Here is a 25,174-nt window from a genome sequence, read left to right as displayed (position 1 = left end):
TTTTCTACCTTAAACAGTGGTTTCACATTACTGGAATGCCGAATTAAAAAAAAAAAAAAAAAAAAACCCACACAAAATTCCTCTCATCAAGTAGTGCTGAGACTGTTTTTGTTAGTTGTATACATTTCATGATTTGTATATTTTATAGTAGAATGTAAGCCTTTCTTTTTAACTGTTGTGGTTAGGTTTAGGCCCTTTGCCAAATGAAGCAGACTATGAAGAATTAGGAAGGGTAATGCATCCTGGGGTTCTGTTTCCTTGGCCCGAAGCCAAGGAAAGACCTGGGGCTGGAGATGTTTTCAAGGTTTTAAAAATATTAGGGCATCTTTGTGTTTTACTGTTGTTTTGCATCATCACCTACTAGCAGATCGCCTTTCATTCCTGTTTACAAGGAGTTCAAATGCTCTTTGTGATATATCTGTTAACCCTTCCTTTACCTTAACCTGAAGGTCATGACTGGGCAGAATTTAGGACCTTGCTTAAAATGATTTATGGGAAGTTAAGACATCCTCTGTCTGTATTTCCTCTGTTTCCTATGTATGTACCTATTGATTAAGCCAGAGGATGTGCTATATGGCTTGGTATCTGTTAACCTCTAGGTCAAAAATACAACACTAGTAAAACACTTAAAGTACAAGGCAGAGATGTGTTCCTTTTGGAATACTGTAGAAAAAATACAGAGATCATTGGCAGAGGGTTAGTGAAGCTTGCATACAGTATATGAGCTCTTCACTGCTTGCTTGGGGGTTTGCTGAGGCAACACTGTAGAAACCAGTTTAACTAAACAAATAAACGAGAAGATGGTACTATTGGGTGGGTGGCACTCAGGGACTATAACTGAATTGATCTTAAGGAAGGCTGGTTCTGTTAAATAATTTTCCTTACTTTGGCCACACATCACTGACTTTTTGGAATCTTTTCAAGGCAGGTAAGCCTTGATATTGAGGAAAACCAAACAAACCAACGTCAATTATCTGAACTAAGCTCTACATTAGCAGACTTGAGTTACGGCCCATGGCAGGAGAATTCAGAAATGTTTCATGTGTAAAGGTTTCCCCTTTATCATCTTACCTTCTCTCTCCTTCAGGTCTTTGCAGCAGAGTGCGTTTCAGGTTTTTGTTCGACATATGAAAGGCTCAGTTTCAAAGGCTTGGGTTTTCACATCCATGTCAATATCACAGATTGAAATGTGACACGCGTACCTGGCTGCATACTTTCTTTAAACCTGAGCCAGTAATACTGCAAATGTGAGGGGAGGCACTCTTTCATCTCACACTTTAAAGTGAAAGGTTTGTTGATGTAACCCAATTTCCAGTCTGCCGAGGTCACCCTGTAATGTAGCGCAATGACGATAAGCCCATCAATCCTGTTTGATGTTCGAAGTTCCCTTCCCCTGGTTTTTACCCCCACTTTGTTTTGTAAAGTAAGTTTAGTAATAGTGATATTCTGGCTTGCTAACATGTGATGATGTGATTTCCCCTGACGCTCACAGCGTGGCTTGTTAAACCGTGCATGTGCCTTGCAGGGATTATGCCCTGGATATAATTAAGAGAGGGATAATAGAAATAAGTATGTTCTTACATACTTTTGAGAATGTTCTTGGGTAGGGTAAGTGATCAAATGCAGAGATTCTAACCCTGGTTCCTGGCTCTTCTGTGACCTCTAACAGTAGGGAAAGTTGCTCTGCATTGTAAGCATTCAGTAATCAGTATGAAATCAGTTGGTGGTCTCTGTGCAGTCTCTGATGCAGGTGTGTGGGCATGAACTAGGGTCAGGGGAAAGGGGGGGATGGACAGGAGCCAGTGTTAGGGAGAGGAAGGGCATGAGAGAATGCCTCTGACATGCACAGTTGTCCTTGGTAGAACACACGTAACCTAACATCAAAGGCCACACCATTGTTTCTGGTCCTGGTGCTAAGTTAAGAAGTAGAATCAGGAATGAACATGGACCAGAGCCTATTGCCTGGAATACTGGGAGGTCCAGGTTGGTTGGGGATCCGGCCAGTGAAATACAGGTTGAAACACATAAAAGAGCCAATATTTAGCCATTTATAATTTATAAAAGCGTATATGATTCAATGTTTTCATTTCACTTGATTTCATGATTCAACCTAATTCTGTCTTCGCTAGCCAAATAGGTTTTATCCTTCTGGTTTGGAAATACCCCCTTCACCACCCCTTTCTCATGGAGGGCCAGGGTTACAGTGGGGACAGTCAGTTCTAACCAGCAGCTGTCTATTGTGACAAACATGTTATCTTCGTTGACTGGTCCCTTCTGGGAAGGAGAGACAGAAAGGCACATTCAAGCTGTAGTGCTGGAGGTCACCCCAGAAGCTCCTTTTATCCTTTTTCCTTCAGTTGAATCATCCTGATGATGATTCTTTACCCTTTGGTAAAGATCTCTATCAGCAGCAATGGTGGTGTTCAGTGTGAACTCTGCTGAGTATAGCCTCTGCTAAGACCAGTGGACATTCGTAGATGAGATGTATGGTAGTAGAAAAAGAAATGAGACCAGTACTAATAAGGATCGCTTCCACATGAGTTGAAACTCTCTGTGTTATTTTCAAGCCCTTGTCGAGGTGCAGGATACCATGATGGATTCTAGTAGCTCCATCTCCACCATTGACTCAGCTGCACAGTTCGGGCAGTCATGTAACTTCTCTGGTTAGCATTTTCCTAGCATAGTAAACCATTTCAGAGGTTTAGAAACTATAGCGGGAAGTCCTAGGGATCCTCTTGAGTTACCTTTGGATGGCTGCTGGGGAGGGTGAGCCATCCTCATTGGTCCAGCCTGGGTTTTCCACACCTCTTACCTCTCAGCCAGAGTAGCTCTGTCTTTTGTGTTTTATATTCAAAGAAAGAATTCAGCAACTAAAAGAAAAAAAAATTTGAAGACCACTGGACCAAATGATCTTTAGGCCCTCTTCTAGCTCACTGAGGAATTAGAATTTTTCCCCTAAATATCAAAATGTACAATCTGACAGTATATGCCAGTACGTTGCAGGGAGAGTAATTTTCTTCCTTTTCCAGGAATCCCTACTGAGGCCCATAAAATAGAAACATCTGTCCTTCTGGAAATACTGGGAAGGGAGGAAACTTTCAGCCTTCCTTCCAGACCCTTCCCAAAGGAGAGGGGGACTTATTTAATTGCCTGATTGGGGGAGAGTCACTGACTTCGTGTGGCTCAGCCCCCCTGGGTTTTCTTATGTCAGCCCAGTCTGCTTACAGGCGAGGCTTGTTCTTTGCCCCTTGTGGCAACCGGATGGGGTAGGCTGTTACCCTGCGTTGGGGAAAACCTGCAGTTTGGGATGGGTGCCTGACTGTGACCTCAGGTACTAGCCACGGTTTCTGACGCAGCTTTACTGGTAATAAAGCTGACAGACCGATCCTGGTGTGACTCCTGTATCCATTTCTCTGAAACTGTAGGAGTGATGGGAGATGGAGGAAATTTCCTTGGAGAAACTCCAGCAAACTAAGTCCTGTTCCTTGGCCATTAATTCTAGATTTCCCCGGTAGATAGCCCATCTCCCCACTGCCCCACCAATCTCTTGACCTGTAGAGCAGTGGCTTCCGTGTCTAGATTAAGAATCTGTCCTGCTTTGTGCCTCTTCCCTCCTTACTTACTGCCTCTTTTGTTCTGGGCTGTGCCTACACCTGGTGCACAATAATTGCACATTGGATTAATAAGCAAATCTCATTACTGATTGCACTCTTCTGTCCTGGTGCCTTGCTTTTCTTCACATTGCCTGCAGTTCAGTTTAATTCACAGCCTGGTGAACTGTCATAGGTGGATCTGGTCTTTACCAGAAAGCAGGGAGTTCAGTCTTGGTTGACAAGAGCAACTGGCTCAAGCACAGTGTTTTGTGCTCAGACATGCGGAACCCTTTCATCTCAGGATCCCTTTCTCCGTTCCGTCACGAGCAGATGTGCCTGCCAGTTGCAAGCTGTCAGGGAACTGTGCCTACTGGCATGAAGTTTGCAGCTCCCGGAGGAAGCCCCTGCCTTCGTTCCTTTGTCTCTTTACTTCCCTCTGGGGCAGACTCCGTGCGGCACTTGCCCTCACCGCGATGTGCCCTTCTCAGACTGGTTCGTGGTGTCCACCAGGGTCCCTTTGTGGGTCCATCTTCATCTCTGCACCTGGGTCCAGGGGGAAGGCAGATCCTACGCCTTTCCTCAGCTGCACTGCTGCGCTGCTGTCTTAGCTTGTCTCCCCTGCTTGCGGCATGATACATTTCAGAATGCTTCCCCTGCCCATCTCCTCTTCCCGCCTCCTTCCAGTATCCCATTCCCACTGGCATGTGAAACTTACTCCAGCTGAGAGAGCCAGTGGACGCAGGGCTTTTTTTTTTTTTTTTTAACATCTTTATTGGAGTATAATTGCTTCACAATGGTGTGTTAGTTTCTGCTGTATAACAAAGTGAATCAGCTATACATATTCATATATCCCTATATCTCCTCCCTCTTGCGTCTCCCTCCCACCCTCCCTATCCCACCCCTCTAGGTGGTCACAAAGCACCAAGCTGATCTCCCTGTGCTATGTGGCTGCTTCCCACTAGCTATCTACCTTACGTTTGGTAGTGTATATATGTCCATGCCTCTCTATCACTTCATCGCAGCTTACCCTTCCCCCTCCCCGTGTTCTCAAGTCCATTCTCTACATCTGCATCTCTATTCCTGACCTGCTCCTGGGTTCTTCAGAACCTTTTTTTTTTTAGATTCCATATATATGTGTTAGCGTACGGTATTTGTTTTTCTCTTTCTGACTTAACTTTACTGTGTATGACAGTCTCTAGGTCCATCCACCTCACTACAAATAGCTCAATTTCATTTCATTTTATGGCTGAGTAATATTCCATCGTATATATGTGCCACATCTTCTCTATCCATTCATCTGTCGATGGACACTTAGGTTGCTTCCATGTCCTGGCTATTGTGAACAGAGCTGCAGTGGACATTGTGGTACATGACACTTTTTGAATTATGATTTTCTCAGGGTATATGCCCAGTAGTGGGATTGCTGGGTTGTATGGTAGTTCTATTGTTAGTTTTTTAAGGAACCTCCATACTGTTCTCCATAGTGGCTGTGTCCATTTATATTCCCACCTACAGCGCAAGAGGGTTCCCTTTTCTCCACACCCTCTCCAGCATTTATTGTTGGTAGCTACAGTAATCCAGACAGTATGGTACTGGCACAAAAACAGAAATATAGATCAATGGAACAGAATAGAAAGCCCAGAGATAAACCCACGCACATATGGTCACCTTATCTTTGATAAAGGAGGCAAGAATATACAGTGGAGAAAAGACAGCCTCTTCAATAAGTGGTGCTGGGAACACTGGACAGGTACATGTAAAAGAATGAAATTAGAACACTCCCTAACACCATATACAAAAATAAACTCAAAATGGATTAAAGACCTAAATGTAAGACCAGACACTATAAAACTCTTAGAGGAAAACATAGGCAGAACACTCTGTGACATAAATCACAGCAAGATCCTTTTTGACCCACCTCCTAGAGTAATGGAAATAAAAACAAAAATAAACAAATGGGACCTAATGAAACTTAAAGGCTTTTGCACAGCAGAGGAGACCATAAACAAGACAAAAAGACGACCGTCAGAATGGGAGAAAATATTTGCAAATGGAGCAACTGACAAAGGATTAATCTCCAAAATTTACAAGCAGCTCATGCAGCTCAATAACAAAAAAACAGCCCAATCCAAAACTGGGCAGAAGACCTAAATAGACATTTCTCCAAAGAAGACATACAGATTGCCAACAAACACATGAAAGGATGCTCAACATCACTAATCATTAGAGAAATGCAAATCAAAACTACAATGAGGTATCACCTCACACCAGTCAGAATGACACAGGGCTCTTTAATGCATTGGAACCGATGTGAGTCAACCTTGTTCTGGCCGCAGTTGCTGCCACAAGCTAGGTCCTGCTCCTTTCTGTCTCAGTCACCAAGTCAGCACATACTTTAGTATGAGGCTCCCACACAGGCTGTGTCTGAACTCTGTGCCTTCCCTCCTAGGGGCTCTGCCTCAAATGCCCTTCCCACCCTCAGGGATCTGGTCAGCAAGACAGGGAGTCGTTGATCTAGAGGGCAAGGGAGAGGATGGTCCTAAAGGAACTCCAGGGCCTGGTGCTGTTGACCGTGGCTCTCTTCTCTCTCCTGGTTGCTGTGTGGTGTGGCAGGGCCAGCTGTGCACAAAGGGCCAGGGACTATGTGGGCAAGAAAGAAATACTCTCAGGACTACGTTTCTAAAATACCCCTCCATTCACACTGCGTGAGCGTACATCTGTTCAGTGGAACACAAAGGAGACCATCCGTCCCAAGATTTTTCCCACCCTCACGTCCCTCAAACGCTGTGATTTATCTCCTGCGGAGAGGCACTGCCTTTCCACCATCTCATTTAAAATGCAAGCCCCTGATAAAGTGCAGGCATGTGGTCCGGTCCAGGCTGGATCCAGATCAGAGGAGGCAGATCTGGGGTCTGGAATCCTGGCAGGGTGTCTCTAGGTCAGTTCAGTCTGCATGAGGGGAAACCCAGCGGGATCCAAGGGTAGACCTCAGTTGGCTGAAAGGCCGCCACCTCGGTGAGGAGCGTTGGGTGGGAGGTCAGTCCCCCAGGCCACCAAGCTGGCATTCAGGCCAAGGCTCTCGTCGAGGTGGGAACTGTCGCACAAGGTATGGGCAGTTCTGACATGGACCAGCTTTCACGTTTTCATCTTGAGCTCAGACCCCACATCTCAGTTCTAGATGTGTATGTCTAACTGCCTCCTTCATTTCCCTGTGGATACTAGGTTTCCAGGTATTTCAAATATCACATTTGGAAAACTTAGCTGTCATTCCTGTTTTCAACTCCATCACCACCAGCCCCTCAAGAAGATTTTCTCCAAGTCTGTCCTCCCCTCAGTCAGTGGCCCTACCATCCAGCCACTTTGCTCAAGCAAGAATCCAGCAGTGACCATTGGTTCCTTCCTTTTCCCAATATACAAAGGAGTAGCAAGCTCTGTCATTTTTTGCCCAGCCTAAAGCTCAAATGCATCCATTTCTTTGCCACCACACTAGTTGAAGGCTTAATTACACTTCATACGGAACTTAGTCTCCTTATTGGTCCCCTCATTTCCACTCCTTTCTGTTTTCTCTCTATATTCCGGAAAGCAGTCAATCCTATAAAAATATAATTTGAATAACCGTTTAACTGTTGTTCCTTTGCTTAAAACCTATCACTGCCTTCTTCTTAGTGTCAAAACAGAATCAAAATGTATTTCTTACTGTGCCCCACGAGACCAAACTCTGCTAGATCTGGCCTCTGTTTATCTAACCCATACCCATATCTTTCCTCCTTCCCCTGCACCGCTACGCTGATTTCATTTCTATTATTTGAACTCGTCTGTTGCTTTCCCATTCAGGACCCTGATCCAACATTCCCTAACCTCTCCCGACCCCAACACTTCGCCTAGCTTGTTCCTCTCATCATTGAGGTTTTTATTTCATTGTCACCTCCTTCAAGAGGCCTTCCCTCTTCCCCAGTCTAACTGGGTCACCTCTTTCTGTTCTTTTTTCCCTTTCTTTGCACCCTGTTATTTCCTTCGTGCTGCTAATCACCATGCATAATTCTGTATTCGTTTAGCGCTTTAATTCACTCAGCTCCGGGAGGGCAGGTGCTATTTTGTTCAGTATCTAGTACAGGTCCTTGTATTCCGTGAATGTTTGTTACATGATTGACTTACTTAACCCGGTGTGGGTCAGGGTGAGGGAGGTGGTGGTGCTGAGTCAGAAACTGAGCATCTCTGCGGCTGCTAGTGCAGTGGGCAAATGCCAGACTGCCCTGCTCTTGCGGAGAGTGCTCTGAACACACCGCTCAGCAGGCCGGGCGGGGCCGAGGTCCCAGGCCTTCAGCACCTGCAGTTTGACAGGGCAAGGCAGGAACAGATAGGAACTGGTAATATCAGGGCCTTCAAGCACCTTCTGTGGCCTGTTTCGCTGGGGGCTGGACAAGTAACTGAAAGTCTGTAACATTAAATCATAAGATCAAGGCACTTGAAGGATATCAAATAATACTGGGAAGCGTATCCGACTTAACCTGTGTGTTTGCTAGGGGAGGGGCAGGGGGAACTGTACAATCACTTTAGGACCTCTATGTCTTGTGTGTCATTAAAGTCATCATACTGCATTTTAGGGAAATACACTCAATTAGGTTATACCCGTGGACTGTTTAGAAGATTCAGTATTACTACCACCACTTCTATTCCTACTAACACTATCAGATATACCTTATGAAACTGCTGGCCAGATTGTAGATAGAAAGCCACTGACCTGTCATTTTTGTTGAATATATTAGGAAAAACTTTGCTAAAATAATGTTCTGATGTCCTAAATAACATCCTATTATATTTCCAGCTTAGAGGTCAGGACTCTGAGACGCAGAGAGGTTAGGTTATTTGCCCAAGTTCATACTGTCAGGAAGCACCATATTCTGACTGTAAACCCAGGTTATTTGCTGTGTGATCTTAACATTGCTTGTAGATTTACAACCACTCCACATCCCATCCAGTCCTGGAGGTTCATTAAATTCCTTCAAAAAACACGCAGGCATATCCACAACCATCTGAAGATGGTTATGAGAAATATACTTTACTTTTCCTGTTAAAAAGAAAAACAGATTATGAAAGTCTAAAAAAAATATTCTAACTGTAAGAAAATATTGAAAGTATAGCAAATTATGAAGGTGATAAAAAAATTACCTCTCATCCTACCAGCCTATGTTGACCACTATTAATATTTTAGTGCATTCCCTCTAAGGTATTTTTCTGTGTGTATATATATATATATATATATGTACATAGATGATTTGAAGTTATTATATCTCTTTACCTACTTAACTATCTATTTATATTTTAATATACTTTATATCATATCACTAACATTTTCTCACATATTAATTATTCTTCCATAATCTGATTTTTAGTAGGTTTTTTTTTTAACTTTTAATTTTATATTGGAGTATAGTTGATTAACAATGTTGTGTTAGTTTCAGATGTACATACAGCAAAGTGATTTGGTTGTACATATACATGTATCTATTCTTTTTCAAATTCTTCTCCCATTTAGGTTGTTACATAATATTGAGCAGAGTTCCCTGTGCTGTACAGTAGGTCCTTGTCGGTTATCCATTTTAAATATAGCCGTGTGTACCTGTCAATCCCAGACTCCCTAACTATCCCTCCTCCTCCAGCCTTACCCCCTGGTAACCATAAATTCCTTCTCTAAGTCTGTGAGTCTGTTTATGTTTTGTAACTAAGACAACCCCCAGAATGGGAGAAAATATTTGCATATTTAGTAGGTTTTAAATATTTTATTATATGAATATACGCTAATTTGACTATCTCCTTATTGTCACATATTCTAATTGTTTCTGATTACTTTTAGGTGTGCTTTTGTAAATAGCACATAGCTGCTCTGGGTTGAACTGTCCCCTAAAAGATATGTTGAATTCCTAACACTTGGTACCTGTGAATGTGACCTCCTTTGGAAATAAGATCTTTAGACATACTAGAGTTAAGATGAAGTCGTACTAGATTAGGGTTGGCCCTAAATCTAATGATTAGTGTCCTTATAAGGAGAGAGAGATTTAGAAACAGAGTCACATGCACAGAGGAAAGATGCCCACCTGGAGATGGGAGCAGGGATCAGGGAGCTGCAACTACAAGACGGGGAGGCCGAGGAGTGCAGGCAACCACCAGAAGCTAGAGAGACGCAAGGGTGGACTCTTTCTAGACAGTGCTCACCCTGTGCTGGCCTCCAGAACTGTGATGGAATGCACTTCTGTTGTTGTAAGGCACCCAGTTTGTGGGAATTTACTTCAGCAGCCCTAGGAAATGAATACAGTAGAAATATTTTGTTTTTTGACTGAATTTGAAAAACATTTTCCTTAAAAAAAGTTGGAGGGCTTAATCTAATTTTCATTTGTTACTATCATTAATGTATTTAGTCTCATGTCTTTGATTTATTTGATGTTTTTATATGCTTCCTGTCCTACATTTTTTGGGGGGGGTCTTTTTATTTGCTTATATCTCCTCCAGTGTTTTGAAATATCTATATTCTGTTACCTTTACATTTTTCCAAACCATTCTTGACCTACATTTTTCAAATTGTCAGAATTCAGATTGAAACAACAGTATTTGAGTTGCCTATACTTGAGATTAGGAGTTGAGCAAATTTACTTTTTCCCTTTTCCATTGTTAGCCCTTAACATATAGTGATAATACCTCACATTTACTGAGTAAGTAATATGCTCTAGTGCTATACATGTAATAGCATATCTCTGCTTTACAGGTGAGGAGACTGAAGCATTGAGAGATTATGGAATTTTCCCAAGGTTATTAGGTATCCTTCCTGGAGCCATCACTCAAACAAGTGTCTTCTACTCCCGGAGCTATGTTCTCTACCACTGTACTATCAGGCCTTCCAAATAAATTCTGAGGTTTTAGACCTAATTAGATTTAGACCTAGATTAGACCTAGATTATGATGTTCTACATTAATTATATCTTCTATTTTAAGATTTTATTGTACATTTTATTTTAGTATCAAAGATAGGTTGATTGATGTATTAATTGATGGATTAGTCTGTGTAGCCCATGGTCAGAGACTTGATGGGCTTGTATTAAGTGCTTGCTGAGATCAGAGGTGACTCCTGTCTCAAGAGTAAGACTCATTTTCTGTTACTTAAAACCAGGCCATATGGTAGAAATTTCAGAACATGAAGTGACCCAGAGACCAGTCAAAGATTTACTTTCTATCTCCTTATTCTTTACTCAGTGTCAACTTGTTATATATTGGTTATCTACTGCTGCATAACAAATTACCCAACACTTTGTGTTTTAACACGTTATTGACCAGGGGACTTTTGCAGAAACTAACGTCTGTGGCCATAATACATCTCTGGTGAAAAATGTGTTAAAACAACAATCATTTCTTATTTCAGTTCTTGTGTCAGGAATCTGGGCATGGTTTAATTGGTGCCTCTAGCTGAAGGACTTTCACAAGACTGCAGTTGATATGCTAGTCAGGGTTGCATTCTCATCTGAAGGCTACTGGGGAGCTGAGTTTTGTTGTCAGGGTTGATTTCCTCATAAATTGTTGGATTGAAGGTCTGAACTTCTCACAGGCTCTTGGATGGTGGCCTGTCTCAGTTCCTTGCCAGTGGTCCTCTCAACTGCGCAGGTTACAACGTCGCAGCAGGAATCCTCAGGGAGGGAGAAAATGAGAGATTCCCAAGACAGAAGCCAAGTCTTTTGTAACTTAATCTTGGAGGTATCATTCTGCTACCTCTGTCACATTTAATGCTTTGGAAAGGCATAACTAAATTCAATCTATGTTCAAGGAGAGGCCATTCCACAAAAGCACATATACCAGGAGTTGGGGATCAGGAGATGGGGATCATCAGAGGCCATCTTAGAGGTTTCCTACCACATCTTGGTTTTAGCTCTCTGCTCATAGATAATGTTTTAAAATTATACTTCTGAGGAAGTCTGAATCACCTGAGATCTTTTACAGGAAGCTGAGGGTTTAGACTGCTGTTGGGCATATGCTTCTGGGGGAAATGTTCCGCTTCCTCTTATAACCTGTTTCTGGCAGAAATGGTTAGCAGGGATTACATGGACATGTTTTAACCAAATATTAGCAATAAATTAGATGTTCCTCCAGTGTCATTTGGTATTTAACATCACAAAGGATATTGCTAAGAGTGATCAAAATTTGTTGCTTTGTATTCCTGAACTTGGAGTTTTCGTCACCTAATTTTTACTTTAAAAATGTTATCAGGATGTGCCTAGACATGCAATTTTTCATCTGTTTTCCTGTGAACTATAAACTGTCACCCATTGCAGTCTGGTTACACAGGTCTTTCTTCATCTCAAGGAAACCTTATCTTCTTATATCTTTGATTATTGCTGCTTTTCTTTCATTTCATCCTTTTTTTCAAAAACACCTTTCAGCCTCAACTTGGCTTGATAATTTTGATCATCTTAGCTCTCATTTCCTTCTTTCTGCTTGGTTTTTTCCTTTGTACTAAGAAAACTTCAATGCCCACCACCACATAATTTATTTGAGCTTTTTGTGTCATTGCTTCTGCCCTACCCTCAGTGCAAATTTAAATATTATTTTAATTTTAGTATGTGATTTTAGTGTCCTTGCAATATTTTTTCATTTTGTTATTACCCTTTTAATTTTGTCCTTTTATCTTTTTATTTTAGCCTGTTGTTTCCTTAAGATTATTTGTTCCTATTCATAGTTGTCTTCTTGTCTTTCATTGAGGAAATCAAACATTTTCTTGAAATTTCTTCTCAGCCTAGAAATCAGTGTTATGAAGTGTTTTTTTTTCTTTCTTATCTCGTGGGTACTGTTGTTTTCCTCCCTTTTTCTGAAAATTATTTTCTCCATATTGGTTTTCCTCTCACTTATTTTCAAACAAGGGTCATGACTCAGTATTTTTCAGTGAACAAGACAACTAGAATTTCCTTTATATACCCTGAGACCAAGTTGATTTCTTAGTTCTGCACATGGAGGGCAGGTTTATGTATTTGTCTCCCATTTCATAACAGGCTTAATTTATAATGAACCTCTGTCCCATTGAAGGAACAACTGACTTCTTCCCTGCCTTCTTTTTCTGGTTTTATGAATTGATTAAATACATGAAACACTATGACATTTGTGATCCCAGAGTTGTGTTCCAAAATTTACTATTCTACCTCTAGACCTTCTCCCCCTATGTTTACTACCATGGCTTTCTGGTTTTCAGTCTCTGGCTGCAGTAGAATATTGGGGAGATGTTAGGGAGATAGGCATATCTCACTCTAGCTCGACTATCTTCTAATTATTGCCTGTTTTCTTAGATTTGGACATTGTCTCTTGATACTGGTTTTAGGTGTATTTTTACTTTTGCTGTGTTTTCATGGAAATAAGTTAGGGGAATTGCACTAGTGGCTGCTACCAAACATTGTTTTGAAAGAAAAATCTGTATTGATATAATAATACTAGCCTCTTCAATGCGTTTGCTACAGTGCTGCCTAAAGCTCTTAATAAAAGGCATAGATCATGTCATCCCCTTCTTAAAGCCCCTGAATGTTCTTTCTGTCCAAACTCCTTGTTGTGGAATATTTGATCTTCTTCAAAATCTCACATCTGCCTGAGTCTCCAGCCTCATTCCTCACGCTGTACTCCAACCCTCTTTGCTTTGACTGGTGTTTTTCCCTCTGCTTATTATGTCCTTTCATTCAAGTTTGTCTTAAAAATGCTTGTTCAAGACTCAGCTCCAGATTCGTTTCCATGAAGAGGAGACATGATAATTCCATCTCTGTGCATGAGTTGGTTTCGGCACCTCTATCTCCTCATTACTTTTACTTGATCATGGCTGGGCAGAGGAGGTTTCTAGTTTACCTCTGTAATCCCAGAAACTAGTATAGCACCCGGTACATATTAAATGCATTAAAAAATTGTTGCTGATTCAAAGAAATATTGGATGTGTAAATAAATTTCCTCTCACTCCCAGTAAAATAAAAAGAGTGATAAATATGTGGGCTAGTTCCTCTCTTTAGTTCTTCTTATCTCTTAAGGATTTACTATCCAGTTCTTGAGGTTTTATTATTGTTGTTGACTAAAATTGAAACCTCTGATCCTGTTAAAAAAAAAAAACATAAACTGCATTGTGACTTTATTGTCCATTACCTCCTCTTTCGTTTTTTTTTTTTTAATAAATTTTTATTGGAGTATAGTTGCTTAACAATGTTGTGTCAGTTTCTACTGTACAGGAAAGTGAATCAGCTATACGTATACATATATCCCCTCCTTTTTGGACTTCCTTCCCATTTTGGTCACCACAGAGCACTGAGTAGAGTTCCCTGTGCTATATAGTAGGTTCTCATTAGTTTATCTATTTTATACATAGTATCAGTAGTGTATACATGTCAATCCCAATCTCCCAATTCATCCTACCCCCACTGCCCCCCACTTGGTGTCCGTACATTTGTTCTCTACATCTCCTCTTTGTAACAGTTGGATACATCAACCTTCCTGTTGTGCTCAATGGCTTAAGATGGTAGCTGACTCATGAATGGACAGTCCTTGAGTCTATTTAAAAGGCTGAATTCAATCACTTCTCTCCTTTCCCCTCACCTTCAGCTCCTATTCCACTCCTTTCCAGGATTGTTTATGGTTTCAACAACCAGGATAATCTGAGAGTCGCCTGATCAGTTGCATGTATTCCTAATGTTGGCCCAGCTAGGCTGTAAATCTTGGGGGAAACACTTTACCACTTTGGGTGTCCCACTTTTAACCTCTGAAAAACAGGTTGACCTGGTTCACTCGGTTGTTTCACATGAAATCTGACTATTAAGTGGCAGAAAATTAGTGTTGCTTTTCCCTTCCCGAATGCTATAATTAGCTTCTGTGGAAATGATTTAGTTGTCACTAACAGTATTATGGACTCCGGTGTGACACAGTAGCAAGTACACATCAGCTGTTAAGAAACAAAGATCTTGCTTTCCTACTGGAGACATATGGTTAAAACCACCACCACCACAATTACAAAAAGTACCAAAAGGATATTTTGCACCCACAGAAAAAATTCAAGAGAATTAGTTTAAGCAGTATATCCCTGACTTTTCCTTGAAGTATCACAGTCTCTTAAACACTGAAGAACACTGATTTGATGTTTTAAAATTTGATGCTAAGATACCAGTCACTTCAGCAACACGGAGATGGATAGAGTACATTAGGCAGTGAGAAGTAGTCTTTTGCTGTTGTCACTTATGAGAATGAAAAGTATAAGAAGAGCTCAGGCAAAGAAGAAAAAAATTCATTTCTAATTGCAGTGCAACCCACAAGCTTGCACGTCCTATAACGAGAAAGCTCCCTGTTAGCTGCCAAAATCTGCCATCCAATCTGTCTGGTAGTTGATTTCGTTATTACATTTTGATGTGCCCTTGACAAGCTTTAGCACACAAAAACTCAACACCTCCTCCGGAGCCCCTTCAGTACCAGAAAGATCATGGAGGGATGACAAAGGCCTGGGCTTGGCTCTTTATTATTCACATAGCTGGAATGTTTATAAACAGAACAGAGTGTAAGGAGAGCAAATGCTCAACCACATCAAGCGGCTCCCTTCTCTCGCATGTCATTTAAGTATCGACTCTATCTCGTCCTGCACTCTGTGCATCATACACACAAAGACCGAGTCTTAAGTGCCTGAGAACTGTCCTTAGGGGTTTAAAAATGTGGACAAACATCTCTCTTTTCTTTTGATAATTCGGATGCATTGTTCCACCACTTTGGGTCGGTAGCATCTGGTGTTTTTGATACCATCTTTACTTGTCACCCTGATCTCCTTGGTCCCAGCAGCAGCACCGGGCCACTCTCAGTCCCCGAACTCATCCTCGTTGCTCCTGCACCTGGACTCAAGTGGGGAAAATAGAAAGGATTAAAGATTACTATTAATTTCATGAAATGTATGATCAACCTCAGAAAAACGTAAGGGAAAGGCAATAAAAACGACCCATGCCACGAGGCCTTCACAAATATGTTTATATCCTTGACCTTTCTCTCTTTTCCATTCACTGGTGTTAATGTGATATAAATGTTCTGGCTGAGTTTCTTTTGAAAGGTCATAACCTGCTCCTCGGGAGTAAAACGTTGCTTTTCAGCTTCTTTCTTAGCTACACTAAACTTCTTCATTGCAAGGCAGAATTTTGTCCTCCACGCTGGGCAAAGTATTCGTTTGCCAACTTGTCCACTGGTAACCCCGAATGTTCGAAAGAGATGGATTACAAAGGCAGTTCCAAGATGTATTGTAACCCCAGGGCCCTGTGATTGCCTTGATTTTGGTGAATCAAAAATTGTAATATGCCGCTGTGGACAATTTTTGGTGGGTTGGGGGTAGGCAGCGGAGAAAGCATAAAGGTACAGTTTGCTACAGTCATAAAAATACATGTCAGGAGATACATTCCATGAAATGCCTTTCACTACAGTGATAAACTTTTCTGAGATATCCAAAGGCAAACACTTTGAAATCTATGTGTGTATTTCATTTCTTATTCTTTTGTGCTATGCTACTGAAATTTTAAGTCATAGGGAACATGTAACCTCCTGTCTCACTGTATTTGCCAAAAATGTATTGCTTTTAGAAAAATAAATTAATAAAGGATAGAGGAAAGAGAGAAAGGGAGAGTCAAGAGAATTAACTTTTGTAGAATACTTTTTATAGCCACATAGTCCCATAATCATTAGGTATTTTACATATGCTATATGATTTAATGTAATAACCAGAACAGAGATCTATTCAAGATAGGAATTATTCCCATTTCCCAGATAAGGAAAAGATAAAGATAGATTAAGTAACATTCCCAAAGTCACACAGCTAATAAAATTAAAATCTAGGTCAGTCTGATGCCAAAACCATGCTTCTGCTCACAGCATCTTTTCATTTTTAAAAGAGACAAGATGTCTGAACACCTAGATTTGACCCTAATACACAAAAACTCCCAGACAAATTGTGCACCTCAAAGGGCCATTTGAAAATTTGTCTTTGTTGATCAACAACTGATAGAATCCTCTTATGGATAGAGTACTAATGATTCTCGTTGAAATGATAAAACAAATATATTCACTCGCTCGAGGAGACCTGTTTGCATTTGAGATGAGCTGGCATTCCTAGGTTACTCTCTCTTGTTTTAAAAATATAATTAAACCAACTGTCCTAAGAAAACTCTTCCTTCTGTTCCACGTATAACCAGTTCCAGATGTGAAACTGCTTCCCTACGATAATTGGTTAGTGTTTTACTTTGACTGGTTTGACTTTTCTTAAAACCTCCTCCTCTCTCAAACTCATTTAGATGCTCGTTTCCAGCCTGAAATCAAATTTGGACCCTCAAGTGAGGAATGTCTGCAAACTGAAAATTCCAATTTAACTCACACACTGCCCTCAAAACATTAGAACGTGAAGGTAAGGGAAGTAATGATGATCTCCCAGGGACCAAAGATCCAACCCTACTCTGGTGTGTTCCTGTGGCTTAGCCCCTCTTCCAGGCGAGACCCTCGACGGGGGCTTTCTTGGCTTGGAGTCATTTTGCTGCAGTTAACATTTAGTTCACACATCATTAGGCAAAGCCCCGGTTACAAAGATACACTGCTCTTGTCATTGCAGAAGTATGCTGCATGCACCTGCAGGTTGAACTTTTTGTTGAGGGAATAGACTAAAATGAATGAAAAGATTGAAACCATTTACTTCTTTGTGACTCCACCTGCTGTGGTATATTTTTGTTGGACGGGATAACCAGAGGTGTGTTTATGGCTTTAGGGAAAGGATGCATTAGGGGTTACATGGTTTTAAGGCTGTTTTTTTCTTTAAAGCTATAAATCAATTTTCCATGAAAATAGTTATATGTATACGTGTAACTGTTACAGACTTTTGTGTGTGTGTGTGTGTGTGTGTGTGTGTGTGTGTGTGTATCATGCTTTTTCTCCCCTTTGATGAGTCAGGAAGGGACCATTTCTTTTGTTGTTGTCAGCGCAGGAATAATTTGGTCATGGTAGTACTCTGTCAGTACTGTATCTGTGCTGTATTTGACATTGACAACAAGGTCAGAATAAAAACTATCCTACCATTTATATAAATGTCCAGTTATCAAATTCTGATTTAAGTGTCTCTCAGGACTGCATATTCTATATCAAGTGTTAAGTTAGGCCCTAGTGCATTTTAATTAGTAATCTCATGAAGTAGATTTTCATAATCCCTATTTTCCAGAGGAAGGAACTAAGGTCAAAGAGGATAGGTGACTTGTAAAGCTCTTAAGTGATAGAGCTGGGATGCGATCCTCGGTCTATTAACAACAAACCCAGTGACTTAACTGCACAACAACACCACTATTCAAAACTCTAAAGCCCCAAGCAGTCAACCACATTGTCCCTCTATTAGTATGTATCAGGTCTTCAGTTAACCCATACATTTCTATCTATTGACTTCTACATATTTCTTCTATATGGTATTTCTGTATTAACCTCTGAATAGTTACAAGTCAGAATGACTATATGATGTATCACCCCTATATTGAGGAATCTCAACTCATTGAGATGGAAACAGAAAATGGTCTTGATTTTTACCAGCTGTTATGTTGGACCCCTCTCCTACTTTCCCATCTCTTAACATCATATTGGAATGACTCCAAATATTTCCAGTTTTTTAAATATTAGTCTAACGCGATACTCAATTTAAAGCCTTGTCTTTCTCCTGTCACAGGCTAGACTTCTCCTTTAGAGTGGAAGGGTGTGATTTACCTTCTTCCCACCCTCTTCTAGACTTCGATCCTTATCTGTTGGGGTCAGGCAGGAGGAATAGCAGAGGCAGATATCTTATATTTTTTTAAGCTTTATTGGGGTATAATTGACAAATAAATAAATAACTTTGTAATATATTTAAAGTGTACAGCATGACAATTTGAGATATATATATACACACACACATTGTGAAAGGATTCCCACCGTTGAATTAATTCACACATCCATCACCTCACATATTTACTTTTTTCTCGCTTGGCTTTGGGTGTGCGGCATACCTGTCTCTCCTTCTCCGTACATATGCTGTACTCCTCATAAAACCAGCATTCACCTCCCGCCTTTTCTTAGTCCTCTCCTTACATGAGCTAGGGAGGGGGTATGGGGTCATAGTTGGTGCGTGGTAGGGACACTGCATCTTAGTAAATTTTTGAAGAGGTCTCTGGGTCCAATTATGAGACACATGATAGATACATATTGGTCAAAGTAACGATAGCTGCTGCAGTAAATAAACCCTGAAATTTTAGGGGCTTATTCAACATAAGTTTATATTGTTCTCACATAAAGTCTCCTGATCAGAAGACTTGCTGTGTATAGTCCTTCAGGCTGAGAAAGGCTCTGCCGTATTTAATAGGAGGCCTGCAGTGTCACCATGACCTTTACATTCAGCCAGTGAATGGGATAAGACTGAAAGCATGGGAAAGAAGTATTTGTGGGTCAGGCCTGTGGTGACATGCATCACTCCTGTTCATATTGTCCAGAACTTAGCTGCACCTATTTCATGCCTCCATCTAATTTCACAGGGTTGGGGTGAGGGGAGGTATCTGGGACATGTAGTCCCAGGTTAGGAAGCTGCTTCTCATCCTACAGTAAGAAAGGAGAGTATGAACCTTTGGTAGACAGCTAGTCATTGCTGTCATAGGACGGCATTCACAAATCTAACATGGCACACATGTGAAGCGGGATACCCATGAGGAGAGCATAGCCAGATGTTCTGGGAAAGAGCCCCTCCCTGTAGGTATTGGACCACATTCCCTGGGTTGTAGTATCTAGCAGCCACAAGGCCTCCCAGGCTTGCCTGTCACTGAGTGCACACACCCAAGACCGGTCCCATCAGCCCTCACGTCCTCAGTCTCCTTCAGAACTCCCCACCTTCCACCTCTGCCACTGCTCTGTGACGTCTCAGTCTCGTCCCACTTGCCACGCTCTGCTCCCTCACTCTCCTGACTTCCCCATCGTGATCTCTCATCATCAACTTCCCCACAGTCTCAGCCTTTGCTTGGAAAGTGCTCTGACTATAACCCAACCTGGCTGTCTCCTGAGCACACTGCCTCTCTTCCAAGACCTGTCCAATGATAGCTCTGATTTCAGCCTACTCCACATATATCCGGGCTAGAAGTCCAGGTAGGTATCACCTTTCTCTGTCTTCTGCTTCTAAATTGTCTTTCCCTCTTCTGTCTTTGACATGCGTGTCATCAGACTTTATTACTCTTAGCCCTTTCTGTTGTCATCTGTTGGCCTCCTGGCCCCTCTTATCTATTGAATATGTCAGCATTTGGGTCATTATCTCGCTCGTGACCACTTTTCCTTTTATTTTTAGCAGTTTCCACATCCAAGCAGATAATTCGAACAACACGCAGGGTTCTCTGTTCTTTGATCTCCTTGGCTTCCATGATCTCTACCACCACCTGTTGGCAGCTCACTCAGGCAGTGATATCCTAGAGGTTGTACCACTTCAGAAAACTTGATTTCATAAAAACAGCCCAGAATGGCCATCACCTCCTGTGTTTCTAGCTCTCACTCCCTCAGCTCTACCTGAGGACTCTCCCACTAAAATCTCTGCTGTGTCTCTTTTCAGCTGTTCCTTATGCTCCTTGTGCCTTCACTTCTCCGCCTACTGGCGGGATTCCATTGCCCAGCAGTATGACATTTCTTGCAATCTCATGTTCCTTACTTCTCTCTCCTTTCTTTGTATTTGACTGGCAAAACCCCAAGTCTGGTTAAGTCCAACTGTCTACTTATGTCACACCTGTATCTGTGAAGCTGAACATGGCTAGTGAAAAAACATGCAACTTCACTGACCAGACTCCCTTCAAATTTATGCCCCAAAATCTCACATGAGCAGTAGTCTCGGTTTCCATACATAGAAAACAGGAAGACTTTAGTACTTTAAGTGACATTAATAAAACTTCAGCATCATGTCCAAACAATCGCAAAACATTAGCATACCAGGGTCTCTCAGATACTGCAGCAAAGAATCACTGCCCTGTTTCATAAAGATACAGACCCGGTCGATGTTATTGCTTCCGTTTGTTTACTTTTTAATTAAGGATAATTCTTTTAAAAATAACATTTCTTTCCACTTATTAATATAATACATACATATTTCAAAAATATTGAAAACATTGTGAAAAAAGAAAGTTATGTAAAAGTATTATTTTTAAAGTCATCAAGAGAAAATTATTTCTGACCTTTTGGTACAGTGAATTTGTATGTGTTTGGTTACTTAAAGGTCCTCCTCCCAACTAGCTCTCTTAGAGGAGACCCTCTGTGAGTGGGGTGGTCTCTTGTACATGTGTTCTTAAATTAATCCATACCACATCCATGACCAGTAGTCCATTTCTAGCATTCTGCCCACTAGCTGGTTATGCCTCAGGTAGATGCAAGGCCATTCATCTTGGAATATAGCAGGGCTTCAATTCCTCTCAGTCTTAAGCATAAGAAACATATCAGGTAGGACCTTGCTAATTCAAAGTGTGATCCATGGGCCAGCAGTATGGCCATCAGTTGGAGGTTCATTAGAAATGCAAATAATCAATCCCCACCCATTTTGGATGAAAACTGTGTCTCACCAAAATTCTTATATGAAATCCTAACCTCCAGAACATCAGACTGTGACCTTATTTGGAATAGAGTCTTTACAGAGGTAATCAAGTCCAAATGAGGTAATTAAGGTAGGTCCTAATCTAATATGACTGGTATCCTAATAATAGGGGAGATTTGGACACAGAGAGACATACATAGAGCAAAGATGCTGTCTACAAGCCAAGCAGAGAGGCCTGGAACAGATCCTTTCCTCAGAGTCCTTGGAAGGAACCAACCCTACCAATACCTTGATTTTTGACTTCTAGATACCGGAATTTGAATACATTTCTTTTTTAAAGCCACTCAGCTGTGGTACTTTGTTATAGTAGCCCTAGCAAACTAATACTAACTGTAGAGCCATGAATAAGAATCTGCATTTTAAGAAAATCATCAAGTGATTTTTTTATGCATGTTAAATTTTGGAAATATGGAGTTAGAATGCTTTCAAGCGCAAGTAAGGGAAAACCTAACTCAGTAGTCGTCAACAATAAAGCGGATTGATTGCAGTGCTTCTCAGCCTTGGAGGAGTGTTAGAATCATCTGGGGAGCTTTTAAAAAATATAAATGCCAGGGACTTAGCTCAGAACACTTAAACAGGATGGGTCTCAGGTATCCATAAGCTTCCCAGAGGAATCTAATGGACAGCCAGGGATGAGAACTACTGATTTATTGACTTAAGTAACTGAAAATCCTGCATAGTGTGGGCCCTGGGTGTGGTGAATCAGGGCTCGGACTTTGAGTCTCTGTTCTCCATATGTTTGTTTTGTCCTCAGAAGACTTTCTACAAGGTCACAGAGCTGCTGCCGGCAGCAGTTATGGCTGCATGTTTCCTAAGTCACCTTCAGAGGAGAAGGAGGGTGCTTTGCTTTAGTTTGACTGGGCCAATTAGGACATTTCTAATAAACTATAGCTAAGGCCTGAGAGTCACTAGGTGCTGAAAGGTTTGAGCCTGGCTTATGTGCCTGTTCCCAAATCTTTAATGCTGATGCGGGCAGAGGGGCACCTGAAAATGGCTTAGGCTAAAGGAGGCTAACCGCTGAAGCCAAAGGTGGGATTATTCCCCTCCAAACTGCTGGGATTTTGCAGAGTAGGAGAGGGTTATGTGAAATGTCTTGGACTTAATAATTCAATCCATTTTAATGTTCCATGTGCCAATAAATACATAAATACAGTAAAAAGGAAAGAAGGAAGGGAGGGAGGAGAGGAAAGGGTTTTGCTGAAAGAGAGTAAATAAAGCCAACTAACACAGAAGGGTTAAATAAGATCCAGAATTTCATAACATAATACTCAAATTGCACAGGTTTTAATTACTCATCATACCAAGAACTAGGGATATCTCAAGGTTAATGAAAAAAGACAATCAGTAGATGCCCAAACTGAGATGACAGGGATGCTGGAACTACCTGACAAATATTTTAAAGCAGCCATAATTAATATGCTTGAACTAGCTATTATGAAATGCTTGAAACAAAAGAAAAAAATAGAAAGTCTAAGCAAAGAAATGGAAAGTCTCAGCAAAGATATAGAAGATATTAAAAAAAAACCCAGTGGACATTTTGGAACTAAAAATAATAAAATATTTTTTTAAAGAAACCCTCAGTGGATGGAGTCAACAGCAGAGTGGAGGGGCCAGAGAAAAAAAATCAATAAACTTTAAGATGGAATGTTAGAAATCACCTCATATGAAAAACAGAGAGAAAATAGACTGGAAAAAAAAAAGTGAACAGAGCCTCAGGGACCTGTGGGATTTAATACTCCTGTTATTGGCATCCTGGAAGGACAGAATAAAAAGGGTGAGGCTGAAAAAGTACTGGAAGAAATAATAACTAAAAACTTCCCAAATTTGGCGAGAGACATAAATGTAGAGATTTAAGAAGTTAAGCAAATCTTGAAGGAAAAAAACCAAAGAAATCCATGCCAAACACATCATAATTCCGAAAACTAAAGACATAGAAAAAAATCTTTAAAGCAACCATAAAATAATGACACCTCACCTATAGAGAAAAAACAATTCAAATGTCAGAAGATTTCTCATCAGAAGTCATAGACGCCAAGAAAGAATTGGCACAATAATTTTCAAGTGCTAAAAGAAAAGAATTGTCAACCCAGAACCTCCTATAAATCCTTCAGGAATGAAGGGAAAATAGAGACATTTTTCAGCTGAAAAAACCTAAGAGAAATTTGTCACTAACAGACCTACCCTAAAATAATAACTAAAGGCAACTCTGTAAATAAAAATGAAAGTTGGAGGAGGGAGGAGGAGAAATCTTGGAACATAAGGAAGGAAGAAAGAACATGGTAAGTAAAACTATGGGTAAATACACGAGATTTCTCTGGAATTTTCTGAATTATGGTTAAGTGTTAAAGCAAAAATTCAGACACTGAGCTGGTTCTAAATGTATCAATATGTAGAGGAACTAAGTAAGACCATTATAAACAAAAGAGGGTAAAGAGATGTAAAAGGGTAGTAAGTTTCTACATTTAAACCGGCAAAATGACAATACCTGTGGACAGTTAAAAATAGGCATATATAATACCTAGAGCAACCACTTAAATATCTATATAAAGAGATACAGTTCAGAAATACTATAGCTAAGCTATATAAAGAGATACAATAAAAACACCATATCTAAACCAAAATAGAATTTTAAAAAATATACAAGTAACACACAGGAAGGCAGGAAAAAGAAATAGAGAAAAACAGAACACAAAACAAAAGGGTAGACTCAAGTCCTAAAATATAAAAAAACTACATTGTAAATAAATGGTTGAAATATACCAATTAAAAAATAAAGACTGGCAGAGCAGATTATAAAACATGACTACAAGAAACTCACTTCAAATATAATAAAATTTGTAAGTTGAAAGTAAAAGGATGGGAAAAGGTATTTTGAAAACATTAATCGAAAGAAAGCAAGAGTGACTATATTAATATCCAAATAAAGTCAACTTAAGAGCGAAACAAATTATCAGGGCACAGTGGGGTATTATATAATGATAAAAGGGTATATACATCAAGAAGAGATAGCAAATTTAAATGGGTAAGCAGCAGGTAACAGAGTGCAGAATACGTGAGTTAAAACTGATAGAACTGAAAAGAGAAATACTCAAATTTATAATTATAGTAGGAGATTTCAACACTCCTTTCTCAGTAACCTGTAGAACAACTGGACAGAAAATCAGCAAGTAAATAGAAGAACTCAACAACACCGTCAACCAATAGTATGTAACTGACATCCAACAGTAGCAGAATACATATTTTTTCCAAGTGTCCTCAGAACGTATACCAATATAGGCTATTCCCTGGACCACAAGAAAAACCTCAACAAATTTAAAAGAATTGAAATCGTAGAGTGTACTTTCTGACCACAATGAAATTAAACTAGAAATCAGTAGCAGGAAGATAATAGAAAACTCTCCAAACACTGGAAGACTAAGCAACACTCTTGTAAATAAGTAAATCATCCATGGATAAAAGAGGAAATCTCAAGAGAAGTAAAGAACAAACAAACAAAAAACTGAACACAATGAAAATGAAAATACAGTGTATCAAAATTTGCAGGATGCTGCTAAAGCAGCACTGAGAGGGAAATTTTTAGCACTAAATGCAAACATCAGAAAAAAAAAAAAAGTCTCACATCAATAAGGTAAGCTCCCACCTCAAGAACCTAGGAAAAAAGCAAAATAAAACAGATGCAGAAAGAAGGAATTAATAAAGGTAAGTGCAGAAATCAATGAAATTAAAAATAGAAAAGGCAATAGAGAAAATCATTGAAACAAAGAGCTGGTTCTTTAAAAGACTAATAAAATTGATAAACCTCAACAAAACAGACAAAGATAAAAAGAAAGAAGACAGAAATGAGTAATATCAAGAATGGATATTACTGCAGACCCTGCAGACATCACCAAAAGGATAATAAAGGAATACTATGGACAACTGTATGAATATAAACTTGACAGTTAGA

General features: G+C 40.3%; 1 protein-coding gene across 2 annotated transcripts in view; it reads left to right on the top strand.

Annotated features, from left to right (window-relative positions):
- Positions 1 to 25,174, top strand: part of SUGCT (succinyl-CoA:glutarate-CoA transferase) — a 688,910-nt gene that overhangs the window by 486,334 nt on the left and 177,402 nt on the right. The gene's annotated exons all lie outside the window — the stretch shown is intronic.

Source organism: Monodon monoceros, unplaced genomic scaffold, assembly GCF_005190385.1.
Source record: "Monodon monoceros isolate NGI ecotype Baffin Bay Population unplaced genomic scaffold, NGI_Narwhal_1 Super_Scaffold_2, whole genome shotgun sequence".
In the NCBI taxonomy this organism is placed as follows: Eukaryota; Metazoa; Chordata; class Mammalia; order Artiodactyla; family Monodontidae; genus Monodon; species Monodon monoceros.
Note: the sequence above shows the minus strand (reverse complement) of the source record. Positions and strands in the feature narration are given on the sequence as shown.